This window comes from Sarcophilus harrisii, chromosome 2 (assembly GCF_902635505.1).
Source record: "Sarcophilus harrisii chromosome 2, mSarHar1.11, whole genome shotgun sequence".
In the NCBI taxonomy this organism is placed as follows: Eukaryota; Metazoa; Chordata; class Mammalia; order Dasyuromorphia; family Dasyuridae; genus Sarcophilus; species Sarcophilus harrisii.
In genome coordinates this window covers 183976851-183997945 of record NC_045427.1, presented here as the reverse complement: position 1 = coordinate 183997945, position 21095 = coordinate 183976851, and the positions used below count along the sequence as shown (strand labels likewise).

Sequence of the window (21095 nt, the reverse complement as noted above, 5' to 3'; positions counted from 1 at the left end):
AATGAATGGATTATTCATGTCATTTCAAAGTCTGAATTTCATTTAGTTTCCAATTTAGCCAAAGAGATGATTTCACATCAGAGGATGTGTCTATCAAAACCAGCACAAAAGAAATTTTATGAGTCAGAATAAATATTCATCATACCCAGATTCTTCTACTGTGCTCCTTCAAATCCCCCATCCTCCTACCTGTGACTCACATGCTATCTACTCTCAAGTCCCCTGTTAAATATTGCTCTCAAAAACTTTAGAAACCAAGAGATAACTAATATTTATGTAGAGTTCAAGGTTTCCCTAATTCAATACTCAAAATCATCCTTTGAGTTATTATCATTACAAATATTACTTTTTCTGCTTTATAAAAGAAGAAACTGAAGGGGGTCAGAAAAGTTAAATGACTTGCACAAGTTTCAGTCTAGGGCAGGATTTAAATTCAGAGATTCCCACCTTCAAATGTAGTCCTCTATCTAATATGTTCTTTTGCTTCTCCCTAAGTTTTTAATAAATGATGGCAAAATTTCAAAATTGGAAGAGACCTCCAAAGCCATCTAGTCCAACTACTACTTGTAAAGAAACTTCTTTACAATATATCTAAATAGTCACCTATTTATGCTTGAAAATCTTTAGGGAAGAGAAACACACTATTCCTTTGTAATGATTCCAATGAAGATTTCTTTCCAGGTTGATAGTGAACATCTCTTTGAGTCTGATCAATTAACTAGTTTAGAATTTATCTGTTTTTATTATTTTCTAGCCATAGTCTTTGAATCAAGCATTCAGATTAATTTAAAAGTGATTCAAAGTCAGTTAAATTGCTAACAATCTCCAGTTAAAAAAAAAAACAATTGTCTTCATGAAAGTTAATTTGACTTTGAGTCTAGATTGTAGAGGCGAAATACAAAGAATATTTCAGCCCTTGGCCTTTAGAATGTCACAGTAGTGTAGGGTGATAGGATATCTATGAGTGTACATAAGTGTAATTGAAAGTTCTATTTTCTATTCATTATAAAATCGTTATACAAGATATTGAAGAATGGTGTTGACTGAAGCTTAACACTAAACACTAAGGTCAATAAAGCTGGATGTTAAGCTAAATAGAAGACAGAATATGCTTATTATCACCAGTGTGATAGTCCCAGATGCTGGACTTCAGGACAGTCCATCTTTACAACAAGAGATCTTTATAACTGACCACTTTGTCAGATCATCCCTTGATATTTTGTGGAATCCTCATAGAAGGGGCCTATTAAACAGAATTAGGTAAACTCAGAAACTTTTTTATTATTCAATTGAATGGGGAAAAACAAGTTTTTTCTAGATTGGGGTATAGTCAGAATAAATTTCTTTACTTCTTTCTTCAGATCACCCTTCTTGGGCTTATGTCTACACAGATCAAAACTAAAGGTCCAAAATTTGCAAACATTTGGTCAGTTGTGTTTTAAAATGATTTGTAAAACTGTTTATTTCATTTAGTTTGATTAGTTGTTTGAATTGACTGATCAATTTTTTTCTTGTTAGAAGTATAGATGACAGGGAGTAGGTGAATGATTTCATTTATTTTATATATGGATTTCCAATGTGAACAAATTCCCTTTGCCAATGAAGGTCAACATTTTCTCAGCAATTTAGTCCAAGATTTGCCTAGAACACCAAGAGGTTACATGTATATATGTTACATATATATATATATATATATTTACTCTGGATATTTTGGATAATAAAGAAGTCATTCTAATTTTCAATTTTCAGCAGAGAAAGTTTAGAAATCCTGATCGTATAGAGGGAAAGGTGGACTAGTAGAAAGGATCGAGTGTAATAAAAACCAAATTTTAGCCTACCTCTCCTTTTAATTGGATGGGTGATATCAAACAGGTACCCTATGTATATTTTGATGATGTATGAGTTTCCAATTCTTTATGGATTATCTGGAGAAAACTCCTTCTACCTATGTGTAATAGCAACTCCTTTATAATTTAAGGCTTTAGACAAGAGTTCAAAACCTTTATTGTGTTATGAATTCCTTAGACAGTCTCATGAACTTTATGAAAATTGCTTTTAAAAACACAAAATAAATTAAAACTTATAGGATTACAAAGGAAACCAATGATCAAAATATTTTTTAAATTATGGACTTCAGGTTAAGAAGGCCCTCCTTTGTAATACTTAGAAGCTAAATGATTTGTACAGAATCACAATATCAGCATGTGTCAGTAGCCAGAACTTGAACCTAAATCATCCTGTCACCAGAGCTCCCCCTAACCATTTTGTCATCTTCTCTTTCTACTTCCCTTTTATAGATTCAGAAACTAAAACATATATAGGGATCTTGTCTGATATTACCCATCCAGTCAAAAGCAGAGCTGGGTTACATTTAGTTTTTATTACACTCCACTCTATCTATTAATCCAACTTCCCTTCAAAACCTAAAAATTCTTTTAGATTTAAATTTTTACTAGACTATGAAAGATCTCTAACAGGAAGAAAATCTTCATTGATGATCTTCCCAACATACCATTTCATTGTATTCTATATAAGGAAATGAAGAATAGCAAAATACTGATAAACTAGAGTGCTAAATAGCCATAACTGATAGGATTATTTTTCCTTATACTAATAATTGAATTGGTGATGAAACAATTTATTAAGCATTTGGTATATACCAGGCACTGACTATATAAAGAAAAAAATGAAACTGTTTCTCTTCTCAAGAATCCTGTACAAGATACACACATATATATGCGTGTGTATATATGCGTGTGTGTATATATGTAAAGCATTGTATGTGTGCATATATGTATATCTTGTCTCCCCAATAGAATGTAAGCTTCTTGAGTGCAGAGACAAATATATGTACACACATGTATGTGTACATGTGTGTATAAGTACATATACGTGTGTTATACAATATAATCAAATTGTACACATGTGTGTGAAAATATATACTAACCAAACTTGGGAGGGATAGGAGTAGAATTTGAAGGGATAACACATCTGGAAAGGGAAGAATAAACCAAGAAGGGTTTCAAGTAGAAAATGATGTTTGAGCTGAGTCTGGAAAGAAATCAGGTATTCTAAGAGACATATATAAGAAAGATGAGTATATAAGGAGGATTCATAGTCAGTTCAGAGATAAGAAGGTAGAAAATGAAATTCTGTAAGTGAGAAACAGCAAGAAAGTCAGTATAACTTGACTCTAAATACATAGTGGGAAGTAATAAGCACTAAGGATCAGACAGAAGGATTGTAAAGGACTGTAACTACCAAACAGAAGAGTTTATATTGATTCTAGAAGGAACAGTGAGATGAAGTGAACATACCTGTGCTATAGGAAAATTACATTGGTAATTGAGTAAAGGAGATATGGAAGCAGAGAGACCAAGTAAATGGCTCTTGTCGATAGCCCAGCTGAGAGATGATGAGGACTTGAACAAGGATGAATGGAAAGAAGAGGAGAGACATAAAAGATATGGTAGAGGCCAAAACAATAGGCTCTTGCACCTGGATATGGGGGGTGAAAAAGGGTGAGGTGTTGTAAATGATACTGAGATTCGAAACCAAGGTGATTGGACAGATGGTGAGACCCTTGACAGAAATAGAGAGATCTGAAAGAGGAAAGGGTTTGGGCAGAAAGATAATGAGTTCCATTTTGGATGATAAATTTAAGATAACTGCAGGATATCCTATTTGAAAATCCAACAGTCAGTTGATACTATAGGATTAGCACAGTAAAGAAACTAGAAATGAGTATATAGATTTGCAGGTCCATTTCAAGAATTAAACCCATGGGAACTTATGAGGGTACCAAAAGAGGATGTATAATGAGAGAAGTAAGCCTAAAGAAGAAGCTCAGCATTTATCCACAGTTAGGGAGCATTACATTTACTATGATCAAGCAAAGAATCTGAGCAGGAAAAATTGATCAAAAAAGAGAAGAGATCCAAAAGAGAATAATATTTCATTATATAACCTTTTAAGGTTTACTAAGTATGTTTATTCTAACATTCAAGGTCCTTTACAATATGTCCCCTACCTTCTTTTCCAACATTATTTCATAAATGTCCTTTCTACATTCTACACACTACCCAAAGGTTTAACCAAATCTATGCCTTCAGGTCTTGACCTATATCCTCGGGCTAAAATGTCCCCTTCTGCAGTCTTATGTTTCTTTGATTAATAAATTAACAGATTTTTATTAGATTGAATTTAATTAAATTTGTTAAAAATATATTTGAGGATGAAGGGATTACTGAACTACAAAATACAAATGATAATCCCCTTTCCCCTCAATATACAAAACACACAGAGAAAGAGAGAGAGAGAGAGAGAGAGAGAGAACACTACAGAGAATCCCAAATCAGATTCCTAACACTAGCAAAGAAGATGATCTAATGAAATAAAAGATATTAGACTAGGTTAGAGAGGCAGACTAGGATGATGGATAGTGTGTTCAAATAAGAAAGACCTGGGTTTAAACTTCTATCTCTAATGTTAATTAACTGTGTGATGATGAAGCATCACTCATCATCTCTGAACCTAAGATTTTAGGGTTTTTTTTTTCTGTTTTAATGAATGCAATAATATCCATAATACCTACTTCACAGAGTTGCTCTAAGACTCAAATGAACTAACAATTTTAAATCACAGATGAAAATAACAGTAATAATATAAGAAATCATTTCTCAATGTAATGACTATAGGGCACTAAGTAGGAAAACTAGGAAAGACAAGTTTATAAATACATATGAAAAATTATCTTTAGCAGCTCAATTATTCACCGTTTTTGGATTATCACAGAACTGTCAAAATCTAGGGGGGGGGAAAGAACTGGAATAAAAACAACTAATATCTTTAAATTCAAAGATATGATGAAAAGGTTGATCAAATGGTGGCAATTCAAAGGGTAATATGATAACTTTTAATACACTTAGAGAGCATAAATAGGAGAGAGAAGGATAGAAGAACTAGTTAGTTGGAATAATAGTCTTAAATTCTAAAAAGAACATTGTGACAGAGTGTCAGAGGAAGATCCCTGACAGGGAGGTCTTTTAGATGACTGAAAAATTTCCCAGAGGAAGAGAAGGTGAGAGCACCATCTCAGGGGATATTAAAATGAGACAACAAAACAGTCAGAACAATTCCCATTGTCATTGGATCAGCTTGATGATGGAGGAAATGTTTCTATGTCTAATTGCAAAATCTATTTTGAAGGTAGTTCTGCCTTATAGATTCAAGGCGGGGTATATTCCATTTTAGAAACAGAGTTATAAAAAGAAATGAAATTTTCATTAACCCTCCTATAAGAGCACTAAATAAAATGTATGTAGAATGTCAAATAAAACAAAAATTAATTCAGGAGAAACTTAATTTTAGGTGAGATAGCAAAAAAAATTTCTTTTTTTTCTAAACCAAATTCTGAAGCACTTAGCCTGAAAACAATTAGGTTTGAGAAGTTATAGTATTATCCACTATAAATGGGAAGTAAAGATGGTCTTAAGGTATAAGAAAATAAGGAATTGCGATAGTAACATGTGGTTTATGTTTGGCATCATGGATGCTTTATAATGCCACTCATTTATAATACTGGAGCAAATCACATTGTTGACAAGTTGACATATTTGCCACTTGGGTGGCTTTGAGAATTTTTGAGAAAAAATTTAACTCCTTAAATCTTAGTGGTAGTAACAATAAAGTCCTTATTAAATAAGATTTTAACTGACTTATTTGAAAGACACATCTATTCTGCAAGGATGTATCCTCCTTAAGAATAGATAGTTTAATTTTTTTTAATTATTCTTAGTACCAAACATAAGTATTTTATAAATGCTTATATCCTAATGACTAGAAAGCATGCTTTTATTTGTTTGTTTTTTCAAGGCAATTGGAGTTATGTGACTGGCCCAGAATCACACAGCTAATAAGTGTTGTGTCTGAGTCCAGATTTTAACTCAGGTCCTCCTGACTCCAGGACCAGTGCTCTATCCATTTCACCATATAGCTGCCCTCCATGTATTTATTTCTGGAACAAAATCTGAAGAAGAATGATTAACATATGATTCAGGTTAATAAAGGTATTCTATACTCTGAGTCAAATATGCCCTTTTCTTATTCCTAAACATGACAGAAGTTGCCACTGATAAAGAGGCAATGTGAAGGATTCTTCCTCAGGAATTCTAAGAAATGTATTTCATTGCTTCAAGAGTCTGTGTGGGTACTTCATCTTATCAGTGAAAGGCCATCTCATTGAGGAAGATCACAGCTCCTTTATTGCAATGATGAGGAATCTAAAGCAAATATTTATTAAGTGCTTACAATGTGCCTGGTATTACATTAAGTACTGAGGATATCAGAGAGAGAGAGAGAGAGAGAGAGAGAGAGAGAGAGAGAGAGAGAGACGGAAAGACAGAGACAAAGAGAGAGTGAAACAGAGAGACAGACAGAGAGATAGAGACACAAAGAGATAGAGATAGAGACAGAGACAGAGAAAGACAGAAAGAGAATCATGGTGCCTGCCCTCAAGAAACTCACATTCTTATGGGGAAAACTCAAAAATAAACACAAAAAGATAAAGAGAATATTAATGGAAGACAATTTCAAAGACATAGCACTAGCAGTAAGAGCAACAGGAACAAACTTTCTGCAGAAAATAGGTCATCATGAGTTGCTCTGTCTGAGGAAGAAAAAAACATAAATCACCCAGCAGTCAAATTCTGTTTCCAGAATTATTGATATAGATTGGTAAAGAATGTCTAAGAAAATCTGGTTCAACTTCCACATTTTATAAAAGGAAGAACTGAGACCCAGAGATATTGGATAACTTGCCCAAACTCTTATAGGTAGCAATTACCAGATAAAAGTAGAACTCAGATCTTCTGCTCTGGAGAGAGTGTATTTTTAAATACATGGTAGTAAAATTTTATGAACTTAATTCATCTAGTCTAAAGCCAGTAGACAAAGTTTTTCATGGAGCCTATACGTACTTTAGCTTGAAAGAACTTTCAAGTTTCAATATATTCTTGGAGATCACAAATTCACCTCCACATCAAGATAAGGCATCACAGAGTAGAGCTATAATAGCTGTGAGATGATTAAGACTACTGTCAGGAGGAGAAATTACTCATGCATATAAAATGTTTGAATAAAAAACAAATGGCACTAAGATATTGAGCTAGGCTTACTGGGACAATGGAGATTTCCATATTCCAACATTCATAGAATGTTAAAGCCATCTAACCCAATACATACCTTATCTAGAAGATGATCCTCTAGATCATCTTCAATAAAGTCATCTAGCCTTTTCTTGGCAATCTTCTGTAAACAGGAATCCACTATCTTACAAGCCAGCTGATTCAACTTTTTCTTTTCTTTTCTTGACTGTTTTTCCATGATAAACATTTATGTATTAGTCTAACTCTGATAGAGATCTGTATATATAACAAAGTAAACAGTTATGTAAACTTTTAATAAAGTGATTGCATCTGAATGTGCTTTAACATTTCCTATTTCTAGCTTTCTATTGTAAAAAAAATTTTCTTCTATTCCTTTAGCCCACTGAGAAAAACATTCTTTCTTCAGCGGTTATAGATAGACAGAAAGATAGATAGACAGACAGACAGATATATATATATATATATATATATGTGATATTTTAATATACTTTCCTCACTGGTAGATATTACATATATCTCTATTAAATTATATCTTAATAGATATGGTTGAATTATAGAAAAGTCCAGGAGACAAATCTAGCATGTATATGATTTTCAAGATTAGAATTGTAAATGATGCCTGAATTGGATTGATCATAGTCAAGAAAATTATTTTGTCATGTATTTGTCCCTTTATCCAGGAAATTATGTAATCATGCTAATGAAGATTTTCTCTTTATAGAAAGGTTTATACATTATAATATTTATCTAATTGTTTACTATCTATGGTTTATTTATTATTTACATATATAAAATGTTCCAGGTGTGCCAAAAGTCCTGATGTAAGCTTTAGCTATTAAAGTCTAATAGTTTACTGGGACATCCTATAATACAGGGATGCCTTACATATATTACATATAATAAAGTTATATATTTGAAGTAATACATATATATTACTTATATATTATCATCCTAATAATATTGATAGGGGAGGCACTGTAATTTTGTCCTTAGCAAAAGTAAGAATATGGGCTCCAAACTTTGTGTGTTATAGACACATTTCTTAGTATAGTGAAGCTTTTGGCTCTCCTTCTCAATGTATGAAACTCCAGAAAATAAAATATATAATTTTACAAAGGAAACCAGTTAGAGTGAAACACAGGGATCAAACTAATGAAAAAATTAGTTTATTATCATATAATGAGAGTCCCAGAGTTAGAGGGTGCATTTTGGCCATTGGACTACCCAAGTTCATGTCCCACCTCTAATACATACTATCTCTGAATTAAAGAAAATTACTGTTCTACATAAATAAAGGTATTTTTCCTTAGCAGAGGTAGCTCCAAAGAGGAAATCACAAGTTAAAGCAAAATGTTGTTGTTGATGATGATGATGATGATGCAAAAGCAGATGCTAAAATATGAATTAGGGGGAAAGCTAAAGTTTAAAAATACTCTTCTAGATTGAAGTAGACTAAGCCAAAACCAGAGGCCTATGGAAAGTTTTATTATATCCCTGGCAAACAAGGCCACCACTTGAAGCAGTTTTCTTTTTTTCCCTTTAGGGAACTCCATATTTCCCCATGGTTTCCAATGTTGTAGAAATCAGGGAAAGAGCCTGTAGGGACATGTCCTCTATCTTAAGTACATAAACACCTACATTAGTCATACCATTATTAAAAAGAAATATGGTCATAAAAATATAGACTCCCCTACCAGGTGCCCAGGATCATCATTATACCTTTGTCTCCATTCTATGGTGCCCTACCTAGATCTGCCTTCTGGGAAGCATCCTTGCTTTGAAGCTTGATTAGCCTGAAATACCCACCCAAATGTTCCAGCATTGTACTCTTTTCAGTTCTTCTCTTTGCTATCTCTGTATCCATCTCTGTTCTTTTTTTATTATAAAGTCTTTGAGAGCCGTTTCTGTGTCACAGAGCTATCTCCAGAACTATATGACTAAAACTTTGACTTAAGATGGAAATATTGGAGATGCCCTTCAGTCTGACAGTTCTTTACCTTCACAGAAGAATATTTCTCTTTCTTACCTAAGTTAGGGTTCATTCCATGGAGATCTTGTGCCCTATAACCAGCTTCACGACATTAATAAATCTGTTCCCATGGGCATGGGTAAAGGAACTATAGATGGACACATCCTCTCTTGATGAAACTGAGCACTGAATCAGTAAGGGAGGGGGATGTGGACCTTTGAGCTACCAAATTTCCCAACACCACAGTAGCAGGGAAACTATCCCTTGCATAGGCCCCACCCTCTTCAATTAGATTTGCAAGTATATATAGGGATCAGGACAATAATTCCTATTTATTACTGCAAGCTGTGTCAGTCTTATCTTAAAGCAATATCTTGCACTAGTAAGAAATTAAGGCTTTTTTCACTTATTCATTTCAGTTCAAACATTCATTTCATTTATTCTTACCTGTAGTAGTTTTTATACATTCTTTGTAAATACTAAACACTAAATTAATGCTTGTTGAATTTCAATTCAGTGCAAGTTAAAATATTAATGGTTGATAATATTTTTATCATACTTCCTCCCCCTAAATAATGCCTTAACTCAAAGCAGTGAGGACTCCTAAAAGTGTAGAAATATTGGGAGGAGGCATTAGAGCCCTTAAGCAGAAAAAAGGTGGTAGATATTCAGGGACCAGATTGTTTCAAACAAAATACTCCATCTTAGAATAGGTATTAGATATTCCCTAATAAGAACCATGAAATTTTTACTTCGAATACAGTGTACAATTTAGGACTGAAGACTGAGAATAAAAAAAGAGCAGAGATACAATATACCCAAGACACAAAGGCAGAAAGATGAATAGTGATTGGAAGTTTAGCAGAGTGATGAAAGCAAATTGGAGTGAGTTGATGACGAGCTAAATCATCTTTTGTAAGTCTGAAGCATAAGATTTATTTGGGGAGTTAAGAGTAAAAGTCTTTACCAGAAAAATGAAATGTGTATAACAGGTGCTTAATGAATGTTTGTTGACTATCTATAAAGGGACTTAAAGATATCAAGTAACTTTACCCATTACTTAGATAATAAGAAGAATGAAGATTTGAATTAAAACCTTCCAATCCAAATCCAGTGCTCTTTCTACTTCATCATGCTAAAATAGCAGATTTTCTTCCTTAAATTCATTTTTTGCCCAGAATTCCAAATATTTTATATTAATACTTTCAAATTTCAGGCTCTGTAATAGAATATAACCTAATTATTGTTCTATAATCCCTGAAGCATGTGATCCATAGGATAAATTATTAATATGTCATTAATATTTCTCACCAGAAGAAAAATTTTACCCCTTTTAGCTTTTGTCAATTTCTTGTTCAGTATTTTTCAATCATTTCCTCATATTGGATGGAAAATAACTGCCTAGATTCTGAGTTTCAATCTAACTGTGAGGTTCAGCTATAGATGCCATTATCTCACAAATTAAATCCAAAATTAGGTGGAGGAAAAGCAATGAGAAAGATAACCATATTCGGTAAATTAACATGACTTTTTTAAAATTTTATTTTCCAGACAAAAAAAGTCTCATTTATATTCTGGCTTTTAGTAATGTGTAGTAATAGAAGACTATGCATTTAGAAAGAGAGAGACATCTTTGCAGATTATACAATGATTTTTCTTCATGCTCATAATTCCAAATTTGAACGGAAATGTTCCTTCAAAATATTGATTGCTTGAATTTCACAACTTTCCAATTTAGCAACATCTTATAATTTTTAACCAACCTTTGTCCATCAATTTCACTCCTATATACAATACTTTGTTCTGTAATCCCAGATACTAGTTTTCCAAGTACTTAATTTTTTTTTGTTTAGAGATACAGAAAACGATTCTTGGTTATGAATGGTAAAAGTATAGGTGTCTAAGTTTAAATTGCATAGAGTCTAAAGAATAGTCACTACTTTATAAATAAGCAAGATCTGTTATCACAAAAGGTGGTATCTGCTAGTGACCAACTTATGGGTGATTAGATTCTCTATACATTATCAGTCTGCTTCTCAGATAGCAGACATGATCTTTTGCTGAGACCATCTTGCTAGAACCTGTTGGAATCTATATTTTATGAATAGAGTCAGGAGGACATTAAACATACTTGCAAAAAATAGTTTCACAAAATAATTGAAGGGAAAACAAATATTTAGAAAACTGTGTAAGATGCAATTAAATCAGTTAATAGCAGAACTGTATATAGATGAAACTGGGAGAACAAAAACATGAAAATTGGAACAGATCTGTAAGTATTTTTATTCAGCAACTTATTTTTTGTAGCTGAGAAAAGCAAAGGCACCACATTTGAACATCATTATAGTGTGTAATGGGGTAGATATGGCAATAAAGATAAAGGTGGAAAAACAGCTGGACCTGACCAAGTAACAGAGAAAAAATTTTTCCAATAACTTAATAAATTGTGAAAGCATGGAGTTATAATTTTCAAGATATGAAAAAAGTAAAGATACTAAATAATTGGAAAGATCTCAGAGAAGACAAGAGAAAAAAAGGCATAGGGAAAAACCTTAATAACAACTTGCTATCTTCTCAGTTTTATATAATATTTATAAAAATAATATACACACATATATACAAGATATCCTTGATGAAAATATAAGTATCTTTTCATAATTTTCTATAATATCATAACTTCATGCGTAACACCTTTGACTGATGAAGAGTATAGAGAATATAAGCTCACATGTTTATTGTTAGTTGATCATTAATTAAAAGTATTTTGTCCAGTAAATACAATTTTAAGGACTTATGTCCAACAAGGTATTAGTCATGTACATGTCAAGATCATCTCAAGTTCCATAGTAGTTGAAACTAGAACTTTAAGATTTATTTTAATCCTCTAATATTAAGCAAGTCATTAAGCAGAGATATCTAAGTTTATAAGATTGGTTTCCTACTATCATGGTATAGGTTCTATTCAGAGTCCATTTAGAAGATCTTTTGCAGCTGACAAATCCCTATAAATACTCTGTTTGAGTAAAACATTTTACTCATTTCACCAAGATCTAGAATACTACAAAGGGCTTGTTTGCTGCAATATATGATGGCTCAAATAGATCTATCAACATACAAAATAAAAACCAAATTGTTAAGTAATATTTCTTGTTCACACTACAATATGTAATTGGCTGAACAATCCCTTCAATTACTCCATGATTAACTTTACTAACGGCCAACATTGAAGATGGGCAATGAGTTGGATATACAATTGAAAAAGAGTGAGCTAGATTTCACTTGAGAAATTGTATAGCATAAATAATTCTAATTTATTTCTAGTGAAAATACATACTTTTTAAAATACTAATGTTCTTCTAGTGGTGCTACATAGGAGAAAAACATGGAATGCTACAATCTTTGAGCAATCAAAATTGTGGATGACCTAAGGAACAGTGAAGAGACACAGTGGATGTAAGTAGACTCAATATATTACCAATAGTTACTTGCATGCAAATAATGGTATAAAAGACAACATCCACAAAAAGCAGATGAGATGTCATATTGCAAGAGAAGGAAATACCCAATAGTTTATTCCAAGTGCTCCATGGCTACTTGCAGAATATTTGTTTGTTTTTAATGAGGGAGGAGGAGTGAGATCAAGTATTTATTAAGTAACTATTATGAACCAAGCAATATACTGACCACCTTACAAACATTATCACATTTGAGTGTCACAAAAACCCTGGGAGGTAGGATACTATTATCATCTCAATTTTTTAATTCTTTTTTTTCTTTTTGTATTAAAACTTTTTATTTTCAAAATGTAAGCATGGATAATTTTTCAATATTGACCCTTGCAAAACCTTGTGTTCCAAATTTTTCCCCTCCTCCCTCTTCCCCCTCCCCTAGATGGCAAGTAATCCAATATATGTTAAACGTTAAAAAAAATATAACATCTCAAGGAACAGATAGATGGCACAGTAGATAGAGCACCAGCCCTAAAGTCAGGAGGACCTGAGTTGAAATCTGGCTTCAGACATTTAACACTTCCTGGCTATGTGATCCTGAGGGCATTCTTCCTCAATCTTACAGTGACTAGATGTCTTTCTTAAGTACCAAGCCTTAAATCAAAGCTAATCTGATTCTCATTGGCCACCAATAGGTCTTAGTCCATGTCCCATTTGGTTATTGGATTCTGACTGACCCAGAAATGACTGACATTTAACCCCAATTTCCTCAGCAAATATATACATATATGTGTGTGTGTGTATACACAATCACATGTATATGTATATAAATACATATATGTTATATATATGTAATCTCAATTTTACAGTTAAGGAAACTAAAGAAGACATTGGTTAAATAAATTACTTGCTCAGGATTAGAGTGACTGAGGTCTAATTTGAACTCGAGTCTTTTTTACTCTAAGTCTAGCACTTTATTGCACTACATAATTGTCTCAGAAAATAGCTACTTCTAGTGAGGTTAGATGGTCTTTATTGGAGAGTTAATGGTAGAACATACATAAAAATCATCCCATAAATCAAAAAGTAGATTCCAGTTTGTATCATTGGAAGATTAGATGGTTATCTATATCTAATGCAGTCAGAACACCACTAAAGAAGCCTAAGAAGCTTTTTTCTTTAGTGTTATTCATGTCCAAGATCGAGAATTCCTGACTTTGTCTTCATCCTCAAAATTTCTACAGCAATTTATCTTATAGACATATCTGCTTCTTAATGCCCTCTTTTCTCTTAGTTACAATGTTAATGAATTTAGTTAATGAAAAAGTCCAAGTTCTCCCATTGCATCCCAGGGCCATTTCCAGTCCTATTGATCTATATCTTGCCATTGAACCTCAATAGTTCTGGAGGGTAAACTGAGGGAGGTGACTTTGTACAGCCCTCCCTCATTTACATGCAATTAATTTTCATGTCATGCATCAGCTCCTTGATGTCATGGTCCTCTTCAAGAATAAAGGACAAACAATAGTGACTTCTATTCCTTTTCCCTTCTCTTCAGTATAAGTACTCTTTAGCTTCTTCCTTAGCAATTAGTTGTCTCTTATTTGACTCTATCACTTAATGACTTTCACTCTGATTTTCAAGTATCATTGGAATGAAGAGAACTCAAAAATCTATATCTCCAGCACCAACGCTTCTAACTGCATGGTGGACCTCTCCATTTAGACATCCTATTAATGCCTCAAACATATTTAAAATCAAATTCATCATCCATTCCACCAAACTTCCTTATCTTTCTGGCTTCCTTTTATGTAGGAAATGGTACCACTATTCTAAGTATATACTTTTATAGCCAATAGATGACTCTTTACTCTAAGTCATTCCAGTTGTAATGGGAAAAGTGACATGGAGTCAGAGAACCTAGATTTTAATTTTGGCTGTGCTGCTTATATTACTGTGACCTTGAACAAGTAACAACCTTTCTGAATTTGTTACATTATCAAAATGAGGACATTGATGCAATGATTTATAAAATCCCTCTAACTCTAAATCTATGATCTTTTCCTCTTATAGTCATTCACCACTCTAAAGCTCAATCTAATCTAATAATTTTGCCATTTGTATTGATTATATCTTTATAATGTCTCCTTGAATCTGTCCTCTCCTTTTCATTCCCATTGACCTAATTCAGGCCTTAGTAATTTTCATCCTGACTCTTGCAATTACCTCTTAACCACTTTCCCTTCTCTTATCTCCTCAATCTAGTCTTCTTGATCACACTACCCTTTGTTCAAAAACTTTCCATTTCTCCTCCTTTTGAACTGTATAAACTCCTTATCCTAATATTCAAAATTCTCCAAAAACTGTCTCTCATCTACTTTTCTAGTTTTATTTTATACTACTACCCTTCATGCATTCTATGATCTATTCAAACCAGACTATCCAATATTCCCCACCCATTCTCACCCTTGTATTCTTACTCACATTCTTCATTTACTTGGGATGCCATCTGCCTTATCCCTCCACCTCGAAGCTCAGCTCCAATGCCACCTCCTTCATAAAGCTTTGCTTGCAATGTGTTGTGACTAAATAAAGCACAGATACCAAGCATCATTGGCCTGAAAACTGTGCTCCTTTTTGATCAGCACATGGAACTTGGTAGTAAAAGTGTTCTGATAGCATTTTACTTCCATATATGTATATAATATATGATCACCTGATTTCTATATTGGAAATTTGGACTCCTTGAGATCTCCAAGGTCCCTTCCAACCTGTGTAATTCTCTGAAAATGAGTAATATTTTTGACATTACAAATATTGAATTAGAAATATTGCTCAATGCTGCAAAGCTTTTCTACCCAAATTGTTAAGATGCTACTTTTTGGAAAAGAAAATTGTGAGGAAAGAATTTTTCTAAAAATCCAGTTAAAAAGTATAATATTAAATAGTTTCATAGCAATTTAAGCTTCTAGTAATAAAATATATTGTCCTCCCTGTCCTCCCAATTAGATCAGTATCTATATTACAGACATATTCCTAGATTTCAGCAACCTATGGGCAAAGTATCTCAAAATGGCCATGAAAGCTAAAAAGAAAAAATATCAGTTAGATGATATTACAATTAGATGAATTCAGAATCATCCAACTGACTGATTCCAAAGAGTGGTGTTTAAAGGGCTCATATCCATCTTGAAGGATGTCTTTAATAGTAATGCTCCCTTGTCCTTATTCCGTCCTATGTGCTTATTGGTGACACAAATGAAGCCTGCTTCTGTGGAAGTCAAGAAATTGACAGGGATAGATAAACTGTCAGTCAACAGAAATGGGATTACAAAAGATCTTAATAAGGCAAAAATGATGAAACAAATCTAACAAGATAAAGTATACCAGGGATAAAAGTAAAATGTATATATACACAGCTTTAAAAATATCTGTTGCACAAAAAAAGTGGGGGATATAACTAAATAACATCTCCATAAGCCAAGTGAGGCAAAAAGAAAAAAGAAGACTTAGAAACAAGCTTAGATGATAGGAACCAAATAGAATTGTCACGGAGAAAATAGAACTGAGTACGAGTTGAAAAGAAAGTTGAAAAAGAAAGCATATAAAATATAAGAATTCCAAGTTAGAATTTTCCTTTTTATATTCATTCATTCATTTCCTTCAACAATAACATTATTGAATATCTAGCTTTATAGCACATTCTACTAGGTTCTTCAGATATTTTATTCAGATAAGATTCAGTGCTACCTTCATTGATCTCATTCAACTTGTAGTCTCAAAGTAGAGACTTAAGACACAAACACAGATTACCTTAATAATCAATATTACCTTGCAATTGCTTGAGAAAGACATAAACAAAATGTGTGATAATTACTTAGTCAGGAAGATTTGCATTCATATTTTACTTCAAACTCCTACTGTGTGATAGTGGACAAATTATTTAATTCATTTAACATTTTCTCATTGGTAAAGGAAGGGATGATGGAAGTTGGACTTAAGTTCCCCTCTACCTCTACATCTTTGATCTATTATCAATTTGAAGATAAAGGAGAAACTAGGGGAGGCTTCATGGAAAAGGTGGCATGTGAATTAGACTTTAAAGGATCATTGAAAATTCAGTATGCAAAGAGCATAAAAGAGAACATTATCAGTATAAAGTACAATGTGAGAGTTAGGGAAGGACATAGTATATCTGAGGGAAAGAGTTTGTACCTGTCTAGTGAAAAGTCATTAATTTGGGTATTTCATTAAATATGTAAATGATATATTTTTTTGTTTTTTGTGGTCTTTTTAAAGATCTTACTATTACCTTGTAGTGTAGGGTGCTTTATTTTCCACTAAAGAAGTGCATAACACTAAATTATCACTTTTTATAGAAAATATAATTTGGTAATAGAAGCATGTGCAACATTCTTAAGTCTGCATACAAATCAACAACAGAGCTCAAAGTAACAACTAGACATTCTAGTTCTTTCTGGTATCATACTAGCAATGTTATTTTTTTCATCTCCAAGTTAGATTGAAATTATTAGTTCACATACCAAAATTAATCTACTTTAAGTAGCTCCCTTCAATCATAATTATAACTAATACATAAATGCACTTTCATAAAAACAGGTTTTTAATTAATTGATAAGAAAACAGCTATTCTTTGCCTACTCTGGGCCCCATTACTAGAATTTGTTATATTATAAGCCAGATAGAAAATGTACCAGTTATATGATCTACTTTCAGATTTTTCTTCTCTAACCTCTTTTTTTTTTGCGGTTGTTGGTAGTGATGGTACTCTTTTTAAAGGGGAAGTATCATAAACAGGGAGGAAAGAAAGTTATAAATATTGTTAGCCAACATGAAGATTATGGAGACAGAATTGTCCTATCGGTAATTTAATTTTTGGCCTTTAGATAAGTTTGGAGAGGGTAAATTTTAGTACATAAATATAAAGGAAAGCAGACAGATGATAACTAGCTAGCTAGTTAGATAGATAGATAGTTATATGTTAGATGATAGATCAGCTAGATAATGTTACAATTAGGTGAATTCAGGATCATCCAAATGATTGATCTCAAAGAGGGGTGATTAAAGGGTTCATATCTACCTTGAATGATGTCATATGTATTTGCCCATATATCTACTTAGGTATATAGATCTGTAATGCAACTTTAGAATCTTAGATATGACTGAAAACCAAAAAGTAATCAAAAAAAGGCCTTAGTAGCCCAAATAGATGTTAGGATCATAAATTGGACAGCATCTTAAAATTAATCTAATCCAATCCCTCTCTCACCCCACCTCCATTTTACAGTTAAAAATGATATACAACACAAAAAAGCATGTTACACAGGTGGTAACACAGTTAGAATTCAAACCTTTCCCTCCTAAAGTCTATTTCTATTACATTATACTGTCATCTACCATTTTCCTCCATCATATTACAAGAAGCATGTTCTACAGCTCAGTTACATAATTTATGTAAGAGAGACTATTATCAGATTTTTTAAAACTCATATACCAAAGTTGAACCATTTTGATTACATGGAAGATTATCCGCAATAGAGCACTGAACTTGGAATTAGGAATAGCTTCACTCACATCTCAGCATTCACTGGCTGTGTGACCCAGAACAAATCATTTAACAATGCTCTCCCTGTTTTTTTTTTTTTAATTTGTAAAAATGAGGGAGTTCAATAGAAAGTTCCTTTCAAGCTCTAAAATCTTTAGTCTTGAATTTAGGAGACTATAACTAGCAAATTAAAAGAGAGTATATTGGTGATAGCGATAATTAATGTCTAACAATAAGGAAAAAGAAAAGTATAGAAAAAAGATAAGAACTCAAAAACTGATGGCAGGTTAGCATCATTTAGTACAGAAGAAAATAGTCTAGCACCTGTTTAGACTCTGAGGACATGGCTTCTATTATAATCTTTCTACTAACTCAATCAATAAATGTTTAAGCTCCTATTTTGTGAAAAGCACTGAGATAGCCATTGGTAGAAATATAAAATTTATATAAACATACTATACCTGCTCTCACAGAATTCACAATCTACTACAGCAGTAATGTCAATATTGACTTAGGAAACTACAAATTAACATTATTTGTATTAGTTTCCTCATTTGCAAAATCAACTGGAGAAAAAAATGATAAACCAACCTAGTTTCTTTGCCGAGAAAACCTCAAATGAGGTCATGAAGAGTCATATATGATTGATAGACTGAACAAGAAAAATAACGAAGGTTTTATTGTATTTTTATTTCATTAAAAATTTTCCAGTAACATTGTAATCCAGTTCTAGTAGCATTTGAGTTTTTCTAGTCTCTCTATACTAAAGTAAAACAAGATAAAGGTTTTCATGCTTTCTTACTCTTTTGCTTCTCTTTCTACTTATCTAACCATTCTTCAGTCTCGGTTACTAGTTCCTCATATAGAACTTGTCTCATAAAGGTAGAGTTTCCCCAAGGCTCTGTCTTAGGCCCCTTACTCTTTTCTTTTTATACTTTCTCAGTAGCTTCATGGATTCCCATGGGTTTAATTATCATTTCTCTGCCAATGACTCCCAGATCTATATATTTAGCCCTAGTCTCTTTCCTGGGCTCCAGTTCATCATCAGCAATTATCTTTTGGACATTTCAAACTACATGTTCTGTAGATCTTTCAACTTCAACATAACTAAAATAGAACTCATTCTTTTCCCTAAATACAACCCTCTTCCAAATTAACCTTTTTTTCTATTTTAGGCAGTATCATTCTATCAGTCCCTTGGGTTCATAACCTTGACATTAACCTCAACTTATCACTTTCTAACATCATATATTCAATAAGTTGCCAAGTCTTATAATTTCCATCTCCAAAATATCTCTACTTCTCTTCTCATAAAGCCACCACTTTAGTCTTGGCTATATTATTTTAACTTCTTAATTGTTTTTCCTATCTCATGTCTCCCCTTGAACTCCACATTAACCCCCATGTAGTTGCTAAAGTTATTTCCTTAATTACAACCCTATTCAGTATATTCTAATAACTTTTATCTTGGGGCAAATATATACCCCTCTGTTTAATTTTTGAAGCCCTTCACACCATGGCCTCAAGCAATCTTCTGGGATTCCCTGAACATTCTTCTTCTCATGTTCTCCCTGCTCCGCCTCCAGCACTACAATAGCTGTCCTTGAGAGTAGACACATGGCACAAACTTCCTGCTTCCCCTACCATAACACCACCCCACTTGCCCATCTCTGTCTCTTTCTCCCTGCTTCTCTGTCTCTCTCTGTTTCTCTCTCTGTCTCTAGTCTGTCTCTTGTCTCTCCATCTCCCTCTCCTTCTCTCCTTTCCTCTCTCTCCCCCTCTTCCTCCCCTCCCTCCTCTCTCTCTCCCCTTCTCCCTCTCCCTTCTCCTTTTTCCTCCTGTCCCCCTTCCCCTCTCCCTTCTCCTCTCACCCCTCTCTCCTTCTCCCCCTCCTCCTCTCCCTCCCCCTCTCTACCTCATCCTATTCTTCTACCTTGTTTCTCTCCCTCTCCCTTCTCCCTCTCCCCCTCTCCCTCTTTTCTTCCTCTTCCCCTCTCCCTCTATCCCTTCCCCTCCCTCCCTCCCTCTCTCTCTCCCCTCCCTTTCTCCCTCCCTCTCCCCTCCCCCTCTCCTTCTCCTCCTCTCTCCCTTTCTCCACTTCCCCCTTTCTCCTTCCTCTGTCCCCTCTCCCACCTATCCCCTCCCCCCCTCTTCTCCATGATACAATTGCATTGCTGACTACAAATTTTAATCTGAAGGGAAAATCTTGCAAAATCTAATTATCTGTCTCCACCAGAGAACTTCTCTTCCTCACCACAGATTCTCTGTCTGGACTCATTCCTCAATGTTTAACATATACCCTTAATGTTCTCCCACCATATTTTCCTTCATTCCTTTTACTGATGAAGAGGTGACCCTTCTTTCCAAGGAGAACCCTTTTATATGAAGCCTTTTCCAGTCCTCATCTCTTTTAGCTGCCTTTGACAGTAGTAATTACCATCTCATACTGGATACTCTCTCCTTTCTAAGTTTCCATAACATTATTCATTTCTGGTTCTTCTCCTACCTGTCTGTTCCTTCTAATCCTGTTAACACACAATAATGTCCCCTAAAGTTCTGTCCCAAATGCTCTTCTTTTGTCTCTTAATACAAATCTCACTTGGTGATTTCATCAGTCCCATGCATTTAATTATACATTTGCAGATGATTCCCATATTATATATCCAGCCCTAGTACTAACATCATTCCCATTACTCAGGCTCACAAATTTAGCCATTCTTGAATCCTCTCTCACAGTCATAAACCATATTCATTTTTAAATCTTTTTGTTTCTACTTTCATTCTCTCCATTCACAAAGACATCACCCTGGTTTATGTTCTCATCTTAATTAGATTTTTGAAATAGTCTTCTAATTGGTCTTTCTAACTAGTTTCTTCCCACTTCAATCCATCCTTCTCTACTTAACTGACAAAGTGATTTGCTAAAGTACAGGTCTGACTTTGTT

General features: G+C 33.6%; 1 protein-coding gene across 1 annotated transcript in view; it reads left to right on the top strand.

The window, feature by feature from the left end:
- Positions 1-21095, top strand: part of MYT1L (myelin transcription factor 1 like) — a 660434-nt gene that overhangs the window by 79008 nt on the left and 560331 nt on the right. Inside the window, exon 3 of the mRNA XM_031951169.1 lies at positions 12496-12588. The gene's annotated coding sequence lies outside the window, so the exon portion shown is untranslated. The remainder of the gene's footprint in view (positions 1-12495; positions 12589-21095) is intronic.